Source organism: Carettochelys insculpta, chromosome 1 (assembly GCF_033958435.1).
Source record: "Carettochelys insculpta isolate YL-2023 chromosome 1, ASM3395843v1, whole genome shotgun sequence".
Lineage (NCBI taxonomy): Eukaryota > Metazoa > Chordata > Testudines > Carettochelyidae > Carettochelys > Carettochelys insculpta.
In genome coordinates this window covers 251,822,298-251,841,112 of record NC_134137.1, presented here as the reverse complement: position 1 = coordinate 251,841,112, position 18,815 = coordinate 251,822,298, and positions in this window count along the sequence as shown.

Genomic DNA, 18,815 nt, shown 5'->3' with positions numbered 1-18,815 from the left:
CAGTTAGGGAGGGTTAAGCCTGGCGGTGGATTAGGGCTGTGGGGAAGTTGGGGGAGTTGAGCCAGGGCCTCATGCAGGGGGGGTGGTTGAACTGGGGTGGGAGGGGGTTGAGCTAGAGCCATGTGCGGGTGTGGTGAGCTGGAGCCATGCTTGGGTGGTGAGCCGAGCCACGGCAGGTTTGAACGGGGGCTGGGTGGGGAGGGGGGTTGAACCAGAGCCGTGCACAGGGGGTTTGAATGGGGGCTAGGGTGCTGAGCCAGAGCCAGAGGTGGGTGCAGGGGTAGGGGGTGAGCTGGAGCCAGGGGCGGGTAGTGAGCGGGGCTGGGGGGTTGAACTGGGGCTGCGTGGGGTCAGGAGGAGTTAAGCCAGGACTGGAGGGAGTGGGATTTTGGGTTGCGCTTAACTCGCTTTAATGCAAGTTAAGCACAGCTCCAAATCACACATTTTGAGGGTTTACTGTATGGCAGTTTCATTTTAATTATTATGTTTGTGTGGTGTCCATTTTGATAGGCATAGGGCTGCTACGTAATTTAGGAATATCCATCTGTATTAATGCATGAATGTTGCATGTGACCAAGTCATGGAAAATGTGTACTGTTGACTATATTAAAATACTTAGTGTACTTATACAGGTATTAGTGTAGCACCAGAAAGGTAATATAATCGGCCTGTATGTACCCCGAGGGTACACAGAACGGTTTTACAACCTGTGCTATAGTGCCTGTAGGTAACACAAAGAAGTTATTTGTCTGCATTGCCAAGGCTGGGGACAGACAGATCAAAAGGACAGAAAGAGTTACGCAACTCCATAGAGAAAGTGACTGGCCCAGAGGGGACAGGTTTCAAGGAGATAACTGGCAGGGAGGTGGCAAGCTTTGGGTAAGATGGAAGAAGCATATAGGCCTTTGATTGGTTTAAAACCCTTTTTCTCTTATACGGTACTCACTGGTTGAGATTAAACAATAATTTGTTGTAAGCCATGCGGTCGCTATATTAACCACTGGTCATGGCCAGTGTTCCCTCCAATTTTTTCCATCCAGGAGTGCAATAAATGTTACATGTATCAAGGCATGTATGGATATGCGTCACCAGTAAAAACACATGCTGCCCTGTGTGGGTGGCTCTGAGCCCTCCACTAGTCACCTGTGAAGCACCTGACTCTCTCCTGGGCAGCTGCTGAAGCGCACAGCTTACAGGGAACCCTGGTCATGCTCCTGAAGGGCAGCTGTGCAGAGGCTGGGCACACACAGACTTTCTGAGTCATCACAGTTGCTATAAAGGAAGCAGTAGCCTGGTGCCCATGGGACTCCACTCAGGCCAGTTGAAGGCAAGAGGCCTAGTAATGGAGGGGAATGCAACCAGGACAATCTACTGCACAAATCTGAACTAATTAGACACAGCACCAATAGCAACAAGGCAACTAACGTGCCTCCAGCCTGCATACTAGTCTATAGGGAAAAGCTATGGCGAGGAGTTAGTAGTTCTGTCTGTGTTTGCTCATTTAAGCAGATACTTTTTGTGAATAATTTTCAACCTACCCTGCCTCCTATCTGGAGCAACAGAACCATAGCACGAGCTTTCTCAAATGGAACTGGTGCAGACAAGCATTTAACCCTGCTTTGAATATTGTGCTGAAGGGGATGAACACAGCTGTAGCCTAAACATATGCTTTGTATAAACTAACTCTGAAAGAACCCTTCTGTCCTTATTTACAGCAAAAGGGGCTGTCTGTGCCTCATATCAGCCATTTCATTGCACTGCAGGTTTATGCAAACAGATGTTGATACCAGTTTATTTTGCAGCACTAATATGATTAAAAAAATTTACGAGTGGCATGGCTGGTGTGACAGGCACTTGTTCAGCATTGCTTACTTTGTCTCTGTACATTTAACTAATGCAGCACTGAATTGTTCATATGCACATTAAGGCATTTTGAAAACAGTCTGCTATTCTTTGGATCACTGAAGACTTGAGAGTGGGGAAGAGCCCCTTGAAAACTTGTGACTTCTCCCCATGGGCTTGCTACGTAGTAGGTGGCGATCAGATAAAGAAGGGGCTGAAGAGTTTTGCTCAGAAATTTCTAATTTTTCCAGACTTTACCTTTTGGGGTGAGACTGTCATTGGGCAAACAAAAGAGTGCAAAACTACCAGTTAAACACAGCTAGATAATGCCATGTGAAACTCAAATGCAAGGGTTAGCTGGAAATGACAACTGTTAGGACGGCTGAACTGGCAAAGGCAAGCATGCAGAGAAATGGATTCCCTCTCCACCACCCCCATCCTTCTCTTAAAACTAGGCTCCAGCTTTCTCTCTATTGTCAGAATTAAAAAAAAAATGATTAATTGCTGAGCACGTAAATGTCCACAAAAGCACAGGTCAATGAGTCTTGATATAAACTCACAGAAAGCAAACTCTTCTAATGTTATTTCTGAAGCATTCTAGATGGCTATATAATTGTATGGCAAAAGGGGTGACTTTTTTTTAAGCAGGATAGTATTTAAAGTTATGGGGCAAGATTCAGATTTGTAAGTGGTTGTTAATTCCAGTCGTATGAATGGCCTGGCATCACATAGTCTAGTTCTGAATTTGGGGCCTGGGCTACTGGTGAACATTAAGAACAAACCAGTTAACGATTTGCTAACCTCCTGAGTTCCACTGCTCCAAAGCTAATTTATTTTTGAAAGCAAAAAGAGAAGTTACTCACTGTAGTAACAATGGTTCTTCGAGATGTGTCCCCGTGGGTGCTCCACAATAGGTGTTGGGCTCGCCCCGGCGCCGCAGGTCGGATCTTTCCAGCAGTTTCTGCCGGACCGCGCATGCGCCAGCGCGCGCCGCTCCCTTGCGCGCTCCTGGCCACGTGCGCGATCCGGTCCCCACCAGTTCCTTGACCAACCGCCTCGGATGCTCCTGAAAAATACTAAACAGAGATCCGAAGCGGGGAGGATGGGCGGGTGGTGGAGCACCCACGGGGACACATCTCGAAGAACCATCGTTACTACAGTGAGTAACTTCTCTTTCTTCCTCGAGTGTCCCCGTGGGTGCTCCACAATAGGTGACTACCCAGCAGTAACCCAAGATAGGAGGTGGATAATCAGTTTATGTGCAGCTTGTCCCCGAGAGGACCGCTGTCGAGAGACGGGTATCCTCTTGGAATACCCTGTGAAGGGCATAATGCTTGGCGAAGGTGTCATAGGATGACCAGGTCGCCGCTCTGCAAATGTCTTTTAGCGCAATGCCCTTGAAAAAGGCTGTTGATGCTGCCACCGCCCTAGTGGAGTGAGCCATAGGCGGGGCCAGTAAAGGAGTCTTTCTAAGTTCGTAGCACATTTTTATGCAGGATACGACGTGCTTCGAGATTCTCTGTGAAGAGAGACCTTCTCCTTTTGATTTGGGAGCGAGAGAGACTAGGAGTCTATCCATTTTCCGGAAGGACTTAGTCCTGTCTATATAGAAGCCAGCGCCCTCCTCACGTCCAGGAGGTGTAGGCGCGCCTCTTTGTTGGAGTTATGAGGCTTTGGATAAAACGAAGGTAAAATTATAGGTTCGTTAGTATGGAACTATGAAGAAACTGTGGGAACAAAGGCTGGATGCAGCCATAAGGTTACCGCCTCCTTGGAAAATACTGTGTAGGGTGGCGTTGCCATAACTGCCGCAAGCTCGCTCACCCTGCGAGCTGATGTGATTGCAAGAAGGAAGGTCGTCTTTATCGTAAGGAGACGGAGGGAAACCGTGGCTAAGGGTTCAAACGGTGATCCTGTTAGTGCATTAAGCACCAGGTCCAAGCTCCACGAAGGTGGAAGCGGTTTCCAAGGGGGGTATAGGTTTACCAGCCCTTTGAGGAACCTGGTAACCATGGGATGGGCAAACACCGTGTGCCCTTCCTCTTTATGTCTGAAAGCCGATATAGCGGCAAGGTGGACCTTCAACGAGGATAGGGAGAGTCCGCCTCTCTTGAGGTCCAGTAAATACTCTAGTATTACAGGTATAGGCGCAGCAAGGGGGGCTAATTGCTTGGTAGAACACCATGCAGTGAATCGAGTCCATTTTTGCTTATAGGTCTTCCTGGTGGAAGTCCTCCTGCTACTTTCTAGAACTTGTTGCACTCCCTCTGTACATGTGCTCTCTAGGGAGCTGAGCCATGGATTAACCATGCTTGCAGTCACAGGCCTCGGGGGTGTGGATGTACTATGGACCCCTGGGCTTGCGTGAGCAGATCCAGCGCCACCGGGAGGGGCATCGGTGGACGGTCCGACATGCGCAGGAGTAAGGGGAACCATTGCTGTCGATCCCACGTTGGGACTACTAGGATCATTCGGGCTTTCTCTCTCCTGGCTTTCTGCAAGACTTTGTGGATAAGCACTGTGGGAGGAAATGTGTAGAACAGGGGGCCCCTCCACGAGATCGCGAATGCGTCCCTCAGGGACCCCTGTCCCAGTCCTGCCCTGGAGCAGTATTGTGGGCACTTCTTGTTGTGTTGAGTGGCAAACAGGTCTATCTGGGGAAATCCCCACGTGTGAAAAATCGGTCGTAGCAGATCGGAACAGATCTGCCACTCGTGTGTGAGTGCGAAGCGCCTGCTGAGCTGGTCTGCCTTCACATTGCGAGCGCCTGGTAAATATGAGGCTTTCAAGGTTATATTGTTAGCGATGCACCAGTTCCACAGGCGGACTGCTTCCGCACATAAGGCACGGGACCGAGCTCCTCCTTGCCGATTTATATAAAACATGGTGGAGGTATTGTCTGTTCTGATCCCGACTACTTTGCCTTGTATATGGTCTCGAAAGTGTTTGCAGGCGTTGAACACTGCTCTGAGCTCCAGTATATTTATGTGCAGTGACTGTTCCGTGGAGGACCACAGTCCTTGCGTCACCTTTTCACCCAGATGTGCTCCCCACCCTATGTGGGAGGCGTCGGTAGTGAGAAAAACAGATATTTGTGGTTGGTGAAAGGGCACCCCTGTTAGCATGTTCTTGGGGTTCACCCACCATTCCAGGGATCTGCGCACCTCTGTCGTGGGCGACACCACCCTGTGGACGGTGTGTGCTGCCGGTTTGTAGACGCTTGCCAGCCAGTGCTGCATGCTGCGCATATGCAATTGGGCGTTCTGTACCACAAACGTTGCTGCTGCCATGTGGCCCAGCAGCTGTAAGCACGTCAGAACCGGCACTGTAGGGCTGAAGGTGATGACTTGCATGAGGGAACCAATGGCGCGAAAGCGGGCATCTGGTAGATAAATCCTTGCTGTGATGGAATTTATACGTGCCCCTATGAACTCTATGTCCTGTGCGGGGTCTATCTTTGATTTTGCCAGATTGATGACCAGGCCCAGCGAAGAGAATGTGTCTGCTGTGACGCGTATCATGTGAAGTACCTCCTCCTTCGAGGCCCCTTTCAGTAGGCAGTCATCCAGATATGGGAATATAAACACCCCCGTCTGTGCAGGTAGGCTGACACCACTGCCAAGGTCTTGGTGAAGACTCTGAGGGCCGAGGAGAGGCCGAACGGCAGAACCTTGTGCTGAAAATGTTCTTTGCCTACCGTAAACTGGAGAAAACGCCTGTGAGCCGGGTGAATACTTATGTGGAAATACGCGTCTTGTAAGTCGAGGGCTGCGAACCAATCTCCATCGTCCAGTGCCGTAAGTATAGAGGCGACTGTGATCATCCAAAAGCATTGCTTGCACAAGTACCGGTTGAGGCCTCGAAGATCTAGGATGGGCCTCCAGCCTCCTGTCTTTTTCTCTGTGAGGAAGTATCTTGAGTAGAACCCTTTCCCTCAGAGTTGCTCCGGCACTCTTTCCACTGCCCCTATAAGCATAAGATGGTCTACCTCCTGCTTGAGTCTCGCTTCGTGGGAGGCGTCCTTTAGGTGGGGTCTGGGTGGAGGTCGTGGCGGTGGGAGCGACTGGAAGGGAATCGCGTAACCTGTGGCTATGATCTCCAGTACCCATTTGTCTGTGGTGATCTTTTGCCACTGGTCGTAGAATGGTCGGAGGCGATGGTGGAATAGTAGCTTCGGATGACATTGCGCGATGGTAGTGATAGTGCAGCCCTCGATCTGTGTGTCAAACTTGTGGCCTTTGGCCCTGCCCCGAGGACGCACGGCTCTGTTGAGAACGTCGCCTGGGAGTTCTGTACTGTTGGTGCTGTTGATGTCGCCCTTGCTCGTAGCCCCTGTGGTACTGGGGACGCTGTGGTTGATACTGGTATCGTCTTTGTTGGGGGTAATACTTTTTCTTTCTGTATGGAGGGGTGTAAATCCCCAAGGTCCTGACAGTAGCTCTTGAGTCTTTACTGGAATGAAGGACCAAGTCGGTTGATTCAGCAAACAGCTTCTGCGTGTCAAAGGGGAGATCAACGATCTTCGCCTGCAGATCCCTCGGGATACCCGATGTCTGGAGCCAGGACTCCCTGCACGTGACCACTGCCGTAGCTGTTGAGCGTGCTGCCGTATCCACTACGTCTAGGGCGATCTGAACTCCTGTCCTCAAGGCTGCGTAGCCTTCCTGCATGATGGCCTTGAGCACCGGCTTCTTGTCGTCTGGAAGCGAGTCCATGAGGGAAGTCAGCCTGGAGTAGTTGTTGAAATTATGGTTCGCTAGATGCGCTGCGTAATTCGCCATTCTCAACAGTAGGGTAGAGGAGGAGTAGACCTTTCTGCTGAACAACTCTAGTTTATTGGCATCTTTGTCCGTTCCCCCTGTCTTGTACTGAGAAGTTTTCGACCTCTGTTGAGACGATTCCACCACCAGAGAATTTGGTTGCGGGTGGCTGAACAGGAACTCCATGCCCTTCGCCGGGACGAAGTACTTCTTATCCACTTTCTTGTTTATAGGTGGAGTGGACGCAGGGGTCTGCCATATTGTGGTGGTGGACTCCATGATTGCTTCATCAAGCGGAATAGCTATTTTGGAAAAGGCCGGAGGTCTCAGGTTTTTAAGGAGCTTATGGTGTTTCTCCTGCACCTCTGCTGTTTGGATGCCTTGCGTGAAGGCCACCCTTTTAAACAGCTCTTGGAACTGTTTGAGATCGTCCGGAGGATGGACGTCCCCTGGGGCCGTGGCCTCATCAGGTGAAGATAGCGAGGAACCACTAGGGTAAGCCTCTCTGGACCCCTCTGGGTCCTGTTGACGGTAATACATCCTCTTGCTAGATACTTGTGAGGGAAAATCTCGGAGTTCCAGAATCAACTCCCCCTGAGATATCTGCGTTTCCGTCCCCATCCGCAATTGCCCTTGGGGATATTGAACCGTCTGGGGGGATCTGTCCCTGGGAGTATGCCTATGGTGTCTATGCCCCGCGTGATAGGGGCGACCATGGCAACACGGGCACTGTTGTGGAGATGGAGACCTGGACCACTCTCGAGGCGCATACCCCCTGCGTCTGGGGGAGCGAGATCGTCTGGGTGATTGAGATAATGGAGAGACTGATTTGTGGCAGTACTCCAGGGGTTCAAGGCCCAGAAAGGGCGATGGTGGTCCGAGTCATGGTGATGCTGGCTGTAGGAACAGGGATGGGGGCTCAGGGTATACTGGAAGTGACCCCTGCCGCCTCATTGGAGTCCGCAGCATAAGTGGAGGGCTTAGAGCGAGTAGCCCTGCAGCCCTGTCTGGAGAAGGGCCGCGGTGCCAGGTTTTCTGTGCTGCCTTTCCCCTCCCCTGTGGGGCTGGCTCCGCCCCTTTCCGCATCGGGGATCTCGGCCCCGCTGTCTGCGCCGCGCTCAGCATGCTCCGCTGCGGTGCTGCATGGGTGGTCTCCCCCGGTGCCTGCAGGCTGCGTGCCTGCGAGCTCTGCACCGCCGGTTCCCCGGGGGTCGATGCCGCTAGCTGCGGTGCCGCCGGTTCTGGCGCTTGCCTGGCCGCCGCCCTGCCCGCAGTGCGGGGCAGCTGTTTGATTATTGGAGGCTCAGCCTCTGCCACGTGCGTCTCCGCGCCGCTGCCGCTCAGCTGTGACTGTGGCTGGGGGCTATGCGCTCCACCCGTCCTGCTCACTGTGGCTGCCGGCAGGGATCGGGTTGGTGAAAGCTTCCTCCGTTTTTGCGCTGATGGGGTTAGGGAAGCAGCTTTCCTTTTATGGGCCCTTGCAGGTCCCTCCTGCTGAGGCTGCTCCGGCACGTCTGTCTGGAGGGCCTTGTCAAAGAGTAGCATTTTCAGCCGCATCTCTCTGTCCTTCCTTGCTCTGGCTGTGAGCTTTGCGCAGAAGGAGCATTTCTGGGTGACATGAGATTCCCCGAGGCACCTAATGCTCTGACTGTGCCCATCGGAGGCTGGCATCGCTTTGCGACATGACTCACAGTTTTTGAATCCTGAAGAGGACATTGTGGTGAGTCTTTGAGTTGTTAATAGGGTACTTAGCACCTTCTTTGTGCCTGTTCCCCTCTCGGACTCAGCGTGCCGTGGCAGGAGGCCTAATGGCCTTACGTCCCCGGGCCTCCGCTGCTCCGCTTGCTACTAAGCTTGTAAAACTTTAAAAACATTAAATACGCTAACTCTGGCCGTAGCCTGAGCGGATTCCGTCTGCAGCCGATGGCAGTTAAAGAGGAACCGGCGGGGACCGGATCGCGCATGTGGCCGGGAGCGCGCAAGGGAGCGGTGCGCACCGGCACATGCGCAGTCCGGCAGAAACTGCTGGAAAGATCCGACCTGCAGCGCCGGGGCGAGCCCGACACCTATCGTGGAGCGCCCACGGGGACACTCAAGGAAGAATCTCTGTTAATCTGGGGCTCATTAATAACTTGCATTTATACTCCACCTTCCATCTCTACATGGCTTAAGAACTATAGAAAAGGTATACTTTTTCTCACCAGGGAAATGCAGCAACCACTGGGGGCTGAAGGCAGCAGCTGGTTGTGTACAACAGTTTAAGACTGATTCACTTCCAATCACTGAAGTTGAAATTACTGGAGCAATTTAGGAACCACTACAGCACAATGAAAATTTGTGCACATTCTGCTGTTTTTTCATTCAGTTCACAGACAGAACAAATCTTTTAGAAAATTTGAACTTTCAATTACTTTTTTTCCTGTGTTTTTTCAATGAGCTCTTACAAACTCCCAATAATTATCCATGTTGGCGAGGGGGAGGAGGGGGTTTAAACAGATGATGTTTCCCTAAGCCACTGGCTCATTGGGCTGACAAGGCCAGGCTGGGGGGTGAGGTTAGCACACCTGTTTTTTGTTTTTTAAAGGTAAGGGATTTTTAATAATCACAAGAGGCTGTAACCCTGATTTCACTTGTCCTCCAATATACTGTGTCCCCTTTCGAGATAAGGGCTTATAACCAGATTCAGCCTGGTTGAGTATAGGTCAGAGAATGGCACTGGGAACTACAGAGAATGTATTCTCTGGGAGTCATGTCTATTTCAGAAGGAGGCAACCATTTCACTACCTCATGGCACGTTGTTCAGCAGGGGTAAGAATGTTAAAGGAGCCACCCCCTTCACAAAGTACCTGTGGTCTTCCCTGACCCAGCTATTCCTCATGCTAGCAGAGCTAACATTTTTGGGTTTGTATTTTCCTGAGCTCAGAGAGACTGACCTGAAAAGCTGCTCTACTGACAAATCAGGCATACAATCTGAATCCTTTCTGTGACATCAAACACCATGCAGGGTGTGAACACAGCTCCACCATTCCAGTAGATCCTGGCCTACCCTTAACAGAGGGCATGCAGAATTCCAGAATTTCTCCTCTCGCCAAGCACTGTTTCTTGGAAGGATTATTTAGTCAGCATCTTTGTATGTTCCTCCAATTGCCAGTGGCAAGCATACCATGGCAGACACTCTGGCTTCATTCCTAACACATGTCCTACCTATTTCCACCTTCTTCTTAGGATAAAGCTGTAGATTACAAGTTGTTGAGCGCGCTCTTGAATCTCAGCATTTGTTGTAAAATCATTGCATTTAATTTGTAAAGTTTTTCCTGAAGCACATGCTTTCAGAGGTATTTGGGTTTCTCTCCATAGTTCTGGTGGATTTCCAGGTCTCTCGTCTATACATTTAAGGTGGAAATAACATTTGAATTGAAGATTTCTAGTTCAGCCTTTAAGTTGTAAACATTCAGTGATTTTTTTTTCCAATTTGGAGAATGTATCTTCCGCTTTGTTGGTTCGTAAGATCATTTTATTCTGGATCTCCCCAGGGGATGGCTTGACACTCCTGTGGTACATGAACTGACTTACCTCTGCCATTTCTTTGCCTTCTGACAGTGTTTTCATCCCTATCTTTACATCCCTATCTTTATCTGTCACTTAAAAGTAAGTCTTCCAGGTGTACTTTTGTTAAACCATGTTTTCCAACTCTTGTATCTAACTACACTTTTTCTCATAATGAACTCAATGCCAAACAGGAGTGGGGAAGAGAAATCATTGTTGCTTGACACAAATATCTGTTAAACTCTTTTGCTCAAGACACTAAGACAAATCCCATAGTGCTGCATGACGCAATAGCAGATAAGATGAATCCCTCCTGTGGAAGACAAAGGTTTTCACAGTGTGGATGGAGGCTTATCAGAGACTTACACAAGGCTTGTCCATACACTAGCCTATTGCTTAACTGCAATTAATGCAAGGGAACTACCATGCATCTAAATACAGTGTGCTGTAATGGGTACAATATGTTGCCACCTATACCCTAACGCTGGGTCTGTACAATGCGGTTTTCCTGGCAGATCTATGCTAATGAGCAGCCCTGAAATTGCAAATGGCTGCTCATTAGCATGGTCCCATGGCTCATTAGCTTAGCCACGCGAGAGCTCGGTCTTAACGTGGGGAGCCGGCAGTAAAGAGGCCGTGTAGACATGCCTCTGCCAGCAAAAAACCCCTCTGTTGCCAGCCCCTTATGCAACAGATGGGCTTTTTGCTGGCAGGGGCATGTCCACATGGTCTCTTTACTGTCAGCACCCCCCTCTGCCGAGACCGCGCTCTCGTGTGGCTATGCTAATGAGCATCCATTTGCAATTTTGAGGCGGCTTGTTAGCTTGGATCTGCCGGGAAAGCTGTGCCATGTAGACCCAGCCTAAGGCTGCTCCTACACTATGAAATAAATTCGAATTTAAGGCACTTAGGTTGATATTGCCACGTGACTGTCTCCGCTGTGAATACCCTTAGCTTGATTTTGAGAGCACTAATATCATTACAATATTGCTGTTACCTGACGGGTATGGCATCAAGCTCAAATTCAAAAGTTCAATTAAGGGCTGGTGTGGAAGCACCACTTCGTAAAATGGAATTTATTAGCCTCCAGAGGTGTTCCATATATAACCCACTGTGCCCCTCAGTGCTCCACTCTGGTTGCTGCTCTCCAGAGCTGTGTCTACACGTGCACGCTACTTCGAAGTAGCGGCACTAACTTCGAAATAGCGCCCGTCGCGGCTACACGCGTCAGGCACTATTTCGAAGTTAACTTCGACGTTAGGCGGCGAGACGTCGAAGTCGCTAACCTCATGAGGGGATCGGAATAGCGCCCTACTTCGACGTTCAACGTCGAAGTAGGGACCGTGTAGACGATCCGCGTCCCGCAACGTCGAAATTGTGGGGTCCTCCATGGCAGCCATCAGCTGGGGGGTTGAGAGACGCTGTCTCTCCAGCCCGTGTGGGGCTCTATGGTCACCGTGTGCAGCAGCCCTTAGCCCAGGGCTTCTGGCCGCTGCTGCTGCAGCGGGGGATTCATGCTGCATGCACAGGGTCTGCAACTCGTTGTCGGCTCTGTGTATCTTGTGCTGTTTAGTGCAAGTGTGTCTGGGAGGGGCCCTTTAAGGGAGAGGCTGGCTGTTGAGTCCGCCCTGTGACCCTGTCTGCAGCTGTGCCTGGCACCCTTATTTCGATGTGTGCTACTGTGGCGTGTAGACGTTCCCTCGCTGCACCTATTTCGATGTGGTGCTGCGCAACGTTGATGTTGAACATCGACGTTGGCAGCCCTGGAGGACGTGTAGACGTTATTCATCGAAATAGCCTATTTCGATGTCGCCACATCGAAATAGGCTACTTCGATGTAGGCTTCACGTGTAGACGTAGCCCAGGTGCACCAGAATTAGGTAACAGGAACACCATGAATTTCAAAGCAGGAGCAGCAAGCCTGTGGCTGTGGGCTCATGTTTGTATGAGAGTCTGAGAAATGGCTGTCTTTCTTTGCAATTAGTGCTGTCAGCGCACCTACCTGTTACAAATAGCCCCAGCACAGAGTACGTGGTTCTGTCTCTACACTTGTTGTTTCTTTCTGCGCTGCCTGGGACCAGGCACTGCCCCCCTGGCAACAAGGCTGTTGTGGGGGTCATGCTTGCATTACACATCAAGAAACTTCTTCTCAGAGGTTTACATTTGTGCACAACCCCCCCTGCCTCCCCCACAGTCGCCATGCAGTCAGGGTCTTTCCCATGCTCAGCCACATCATTTCTTGCTAGGCAGCACCCTGTCCTGGCTTGCGCATGTTTAGGGCTCCATGGGTGGCTAAGATATTCAGGGTCTTGCAGCTGCCAGGGGAAGACTCCTCCAGCGACTGAGATATTTGGGGGCTCGCTGCTGCTGGGGAAATAACATTTGAATTGAAGTCTCCCCTGGCGGCTAAGACAGTCATGGGGGACCACTTCAACTGGCCCCCCACATAACCCCTCCCACGCCCCTAGCAAGGGACCAGGGGCACTTGCAGCTGCTGCGGGTGGAGGGGGGAAGTCTACCCTGTTGGCTAAGATAGTTGAGGACCATGTCAGCTACTTCAACATTCCAAGCGGCTCTGCAGCTGCAGACCACAGCAACCGCCACACCCCAGCAAAAGTATTTTTAGGAGCTTGTTGTCCACTGGAGTCAGCTGCTGGTTTGATATTTGTCATAGAATCTTTTTGCTAACGTTTCCTATCTGTCTTCATGCTTTGACCCACCCCAACCCTAGAAACACAGGGAAGGGAGGCTAGTTGAGATTCCTGTTTCCATTATAAATTCAGTGTATGATATTTCCCGTGTTGGCAATATCTGTGTAGTGAAGAGGACAGTCAAAAATCTTTCTTCCTAGACTTTCTATCCTCTTTCTTCTAACTTTGAGAATAAAGTCCAGGTCCCTGTATTATTTTCAGGGATATATCGGATGCAGTGTTAGGAGGGGGGACACTCAGTGGATGGCCAGCTGAGAACTCAGCCGTGGCACAGAAGCCTTACAGCGCACCAGAAAGCCAAAGATGCTCACCTCAGCAACTCTCTTACTTGAAAAAACTTTCCTCTTTTTTTCTTCAAGCTTTTCAGGGATATTTCACTGCCATCCCCTGTTTTCACAATGTCTGCGTAGTGAAGAGGAAAGTCAAAAATCTTTTTTCCTAGACTTTTCTATCCTCTTTTTTCCAATTTTGAGAATACAGTATGGGTCCCTGTATTATTCTCAGGGATCAGATGCAATCACGGGGTGGGGGGGCATGCAGTGGATGGCCAGTTGAAAATTCAGGTACAGAAGAAATATGCTTCTGTAAGCTTTTTTTGCCATCTCTGTGAATGCCCTACTTTTCCTTCCTTTCAACAGGAAAAAATGGACATTTGCTTAGCACAGGAGGGGAATTAGGAAAAAGCAGCATGAGAAAATGTCATTAAAGACCAGTGAGCATACCCAGAATGCTATGGGAATGAGGGAACTGTGGGACAGCAGCTGATGTTTGCCAGTTGAGTGTGGCAGCAATGAGTCAACTTTGTGAGGAGCAGTGAGGAAGTGACAGTCGAATTCAAACTTACAATTTCCAGCATAACAAAATCAATATTAATAAATTCAAATTTATCTTGTAGTGTAGATACAGCCTAATTATCCATGACCAGACAGACACCTACGGACATCAACATTCTTGCCTTTCTTATGTGGAATAGCACATGAGCTACCATTACATTGGCTACCTACAAAATGGCTCAGCTTAAATGTCTTCTAATGTATCTGTAAGAGGGACTATTTTATTTTACAATTGTACATCTGCCATGCTACGAAGACTAAATGACAGCTCAGTTAGAACAGCAGAGGTGCACCTTGACGATCACATAATACACACATGCATATAAAAAAACCAGGGCTAACAACTATGTCCTAAATCTATACTTAGACATCTGATACAAGTGGCCTGATTTTCAAAAGTGCTGAGCACCTAGCGGCTTTCATAGGCTTCAATGAAAGATGCTGAAGATCTTGTACTATTGAGGAAAAAAATCAAGCTATTTATATAGGTACCCAAAAGCCTGGATATAAGAAGTTAACTTTAGCCTCCTATTTTTAAGATCTTGGCTGGGACATCTACCATGCAATGTAAATTATCCGTATACAAATATTCTCAGCTGGATATAAACTAGGAGCTGCATGCACAATCCTAATGCATTGACACCATACTTATGTAAACCAAAGAGAGCCTCCTCTCAAAACATTGAATTAAAACATTGCATTTGACACACGCTGCACAGCAAGCTGGGTGTGAATCAGAGGACAGAGCTTTGGAAAAAACAAAGAAAAAACCAAAAAAACACACACACACTGGCAGTTCAATTAATTGTAGCAGCAGAGGGTGTTCCTTCCTCTTGGTGTATTGAAATTCATTCTTTGTTCTTCTAGCACAATCTGTATCAGATGTGAGTTGTAGAAATATTTTGATATATCACACATGCCTCACCAGCAGGAACCCTAATTTTCCATTTTTTTTAAAAAAAAGCAAACTTCTGTGTTTTTCATGATGAAAATTAAGTGCCGAGCTTTAGCTTCACAGCCACAATATATATAGGTAAAGTTAAGATTTTGTCATGATTATTTTAGTAAAAATAAAGTCAGACAAGTTGTGGACCCTAAACAAAACACCATGGAAGCCTGTGATCCTTCTGTGACTTTTACTAAAATTAAGGGGAGGGGGCTGATTAGTTGGCACTAACAGCTACAGGTCCTGCCACCCTCTGTGGCTGAGATCTGGGAAGCCCCTGCCACTTCAGGGCATGGGGCTGGAGCTGTGTCACAGACCTCTCTGAAAGTCACAGAATCTGACTTGTATCACCAAATCTTATCCTTACATAACAGCTGAACACTTTTTACTGACATATATAATTTTAAACAAGTTCAAAACCTACCCTCCATGTGAAATTTGTTCTCGCCAAACTCAGCAACATGGTTTTTGAAGTTTTCAGAACCTTTTCATAACTTTATTTCTCCTGTTTGGAGGCTGACATGAAATTTGAGATGCATTAAAACATAGATCCTCATAGTTCACTGAATAATTGATACCTGCTGACAGCAGGTTATTGGAGTAAGTCTAGCTACCTTAGTTTAAGTCACACACAAAAAAATAAACCACACCGGGGGAAGCTGAATGCACTGATTATTTGGCATGGGTACAGCCAATAAAATTGTTAACGTTTATTATTTCCCCACAAAATGTAAAAACTTAAAATTCTCTATGAAAATGCAATTTGTGCACTTTTCTGTGGCAAACAGATTTCCAGGATCCCTGATAATCAGTCAATTTCTGTCAGATCACGTACCGCATTATTGTTAATGGTCTTGGTAGGAAGATGATGAAGTTTGCTGTGTGGATAAGTGGTGACACCTACTGATCAAACCAAGGAAAAAACCCAAAAGCATGTGTAACACTGGTTAAACCAGCATCTTGCAGCCTTTCCTGACTACCGTATACGGTACTCAGGAGTCTGATTGTCTTGGGTACCTGAAGTTTCACTTCACTTAAATACTTGCTCACTAAATCAGACATAAAAACACTAAAGTGTCACAGCAAACTGTTACTGGGAAATTTATTTTATAATTACATGGTAAAGTAAGCAATCACCTGAAGCATAAATATTGTCTAAATTGAATCTCTTTAGTCCGGCATACTGTGGCCTGGCAATATTGATGGTCTGGCATGATTTCAGTTAGCTGGATGGGTCTGGTCAAGTCTCCTACAGTCACAAAGTTTTACAGCCACCAGTCCTGGCTCTCAGCATTCTGTCCTGTTATTTAGCTAATTTATCTCTAAAGCTGGGTCTACACTACAAAGTTCTATCTACAGAAGTCGCCGTCAACAGAGTTTTGCCAACAGAACCTCTGTCTACAGAACACATCCACACCTAATATGGGCTCCCCTGTCAATGCCCTCTGTCAACAGGAGTGGCCAGACTGCCCAGCCTTCTGTTGACAGAACAGCCAACTGGAAGCTCTGCAAACAGAGCTGCCAGCTGAACTGGAAGCCCTCTCTGTTGACAGAGGGCCCCCCTGGAGTGACTACACTATTTTTCTGTCTATATAGTCTGTCTACAGAGGCACTATGCCTCAAACTTTCAAGACATACCTCTGCTGGAAAAAGTGGTGTGTTCTGTTGACAGATTCTGGACAGAATGCATTTGTAGTGTGGATGCTCCCTAGTTTTGTCACAGGAGGCCTCTTCTGTAGACAAAACTTTGTAGTGTAGACACAGCTTAAATGTTTTCTCAGAGCCCGGTAAGCAGTGGAAGTGTTGGTAATGCTGCTAAACAATATTGACCTCCCATGGTCCAACAAATGCTCTGATCTGGCACTGGCCAGGTCCTCAGGGTACTGAACTAAAATGGTTAAACTGTGCTTACCTTTCATTGGATAGTACATACAGCACTATAAACAAGTCATTGTCTGTATGAAATTTTAACTTGCACTGACTTTAATGGTGCTTTATATGCAGTCTATTGTAAAATTAGGCAACTAGCTAGATGAAGGTGATGTACAACCTAGAAGACCACGCTTCCAAACAGCACCGTGTCCTGGCTTGCGTGCAGTGAAGGCTTCAAAGGCAGGAAAGATTTTTGGGGCAGGCTGTTGCCAGGGGTGGGGATGTCTGGTACCTGCACTGTGCTAACAGGAGCCTTTCTGGGGCTTCATGGCCCCCATAGGCAACACAAGCCTAGGAGCTTGGTCTTTGCTATGTTTTAGGTGGGGCAGCACATGTTGGAGCCTGGCAGAGAGCCCCTGAAGCGCCCATTTCAACTGGCCCCTCAGCTACACCCATCAATGTGGGGGGGGGGGCAGCCACCACAGTCAATGATATTCAGGGCTGACCCCCCTGCTGGAGAAAGCCCCTGAAGGGACCATGTCAACTGGTCCCTCAGCGTCTACTCCCACCTTATAGAGTGAGCCTTCATACCAAAGCAAGCTTTGGAAAGCTGTCTCCCTTTCAAGAAAGCACTTTAGCTGGGTCTACATGTGAGTGCCCTTTCAAAAGGGCAAAAATCGAAGTTTGACAGTTGAAATAGCAGCCGTCGAAAAGGAGCACCCGCCGTCATTTTCGGATCGGCATTTTGATCTGGTCTTTCGAAGTGTCGCCGCGGGTCTTTCAAAAGAGAGTGTCCACACGGCTCCAGGCCCTCTTTCAAAAGAAGGGAGGCAGGAAATGCCACAGATGGGGTCCCATGGCCGACAAGCCCTTCCGGGGCCACAGCCAGACGCTCCCTTTAAAGGGCCGCTCCCTCCCTCCACCCTCCCCTCCGCATGAGCTGAGTGCTGCCCAGCCTTTCCCAGCCCAGCAGATCCCACCTGTGCCCACCATGGAGGCCCAGCAACAGGTCCTGCAGGAGGACACCCTCATTATGGATGCACTGCTGGCAGTACTGTGCACCATCACTGCAGCTGCACCCAATTGGGTGGCTAGGTGTTCCCCCCGGGGCTGTGGGGCTCCCCCACCCAGGGCACCACCAGGCACCCCAACATCTCTGGACCCACCCCAGCAGCTGCGACTGGTGAGAGCACCTGGTGCTGGGGGAGTGGGGTGAGGAAAGGTGGCTGTGGCACTTCTGAATCTTGAGGAAGACCGTCAACGAGATCTGCCACTGGCTGGCTCGTGCACTCCGGCACCACGACACCTGCATGTGGCCAGCCCTCACGCTGGAGAAACGGGTTGCAATTGCCATATGGAAACTGGCCACTGCGGACTCCTATGGCTCCGTGGGACAGCAGTTTGGGGTGGGCAAGGCCACCGTTGGAGCTGTACGTATGGAGGTAAGGTGAGGCAGGGTGGGTGGGGGTCTGGGGTAAGGGGAACTCACCACTGCAAGGGGCTGGATGGGGCAGGGGCCGGATGAGAAGGGGGCAGAATGGGCCCAAGGCAGAGGGAGATGGACACCATATACACTAAAGCACATGTCCTCCTTCTGCCCCTGCAGGTCATCAGAGCCATTGATACGATGCTGCTCCATAGGGTTGCCCGCCTGGGGAATCTGGACAAACACCATTGCCGGCTCCAGGACCTGGGCTTTCCAAACTGCATTGGCGCTTTGGATGGCACACACATCCCCATCCGTGCCCCGCCACACAGCGCTGGCTGGCATGTCAACAGGAAGGGTAACCATTCGGTGATGCTCCAGGCCCTGGTGGACGCGAGGGGCCGGTTCACCGCCATCTGTGTGGGCTGAGCTGGCTACAACCACGATGTCCAGGTCTTCCGGAACTCCGGCCTCTGCCAGTGCATGGGGGCTGGTACCTTTGTCCCCCAGCAGGAGATCCCGGTGGTGTCTGGACACCTCCAAGGACTGTGGGGGGGCTCTCGGGGACGAGGGATGGCGCAGGGCTCTCCTGGCCCAAGGATGGTGCGGCTGTGTGGAGAGGAGGAGAGCATGTCAGCAATGTGCCTGACAGAGGGGACCAGGCTGTGGCCCACTCACCTGAGCCCACCTCATGGGGCCCCCGCCCCCCAAGGGGCACTGACCCCCCCCCACAAAGGCTAGGCTTCTTGGCCTGGGAGTGCATCCAGGGATCTCTCATGCAGGTGGCCCTTCCTGGCCTCCGGTGTGCAGACCCCAGGTGGTGTCTAACACTGACCGACCGCTGCCCCTGTGCAGCTTGTGGTGCTGTCCACTGAAGGC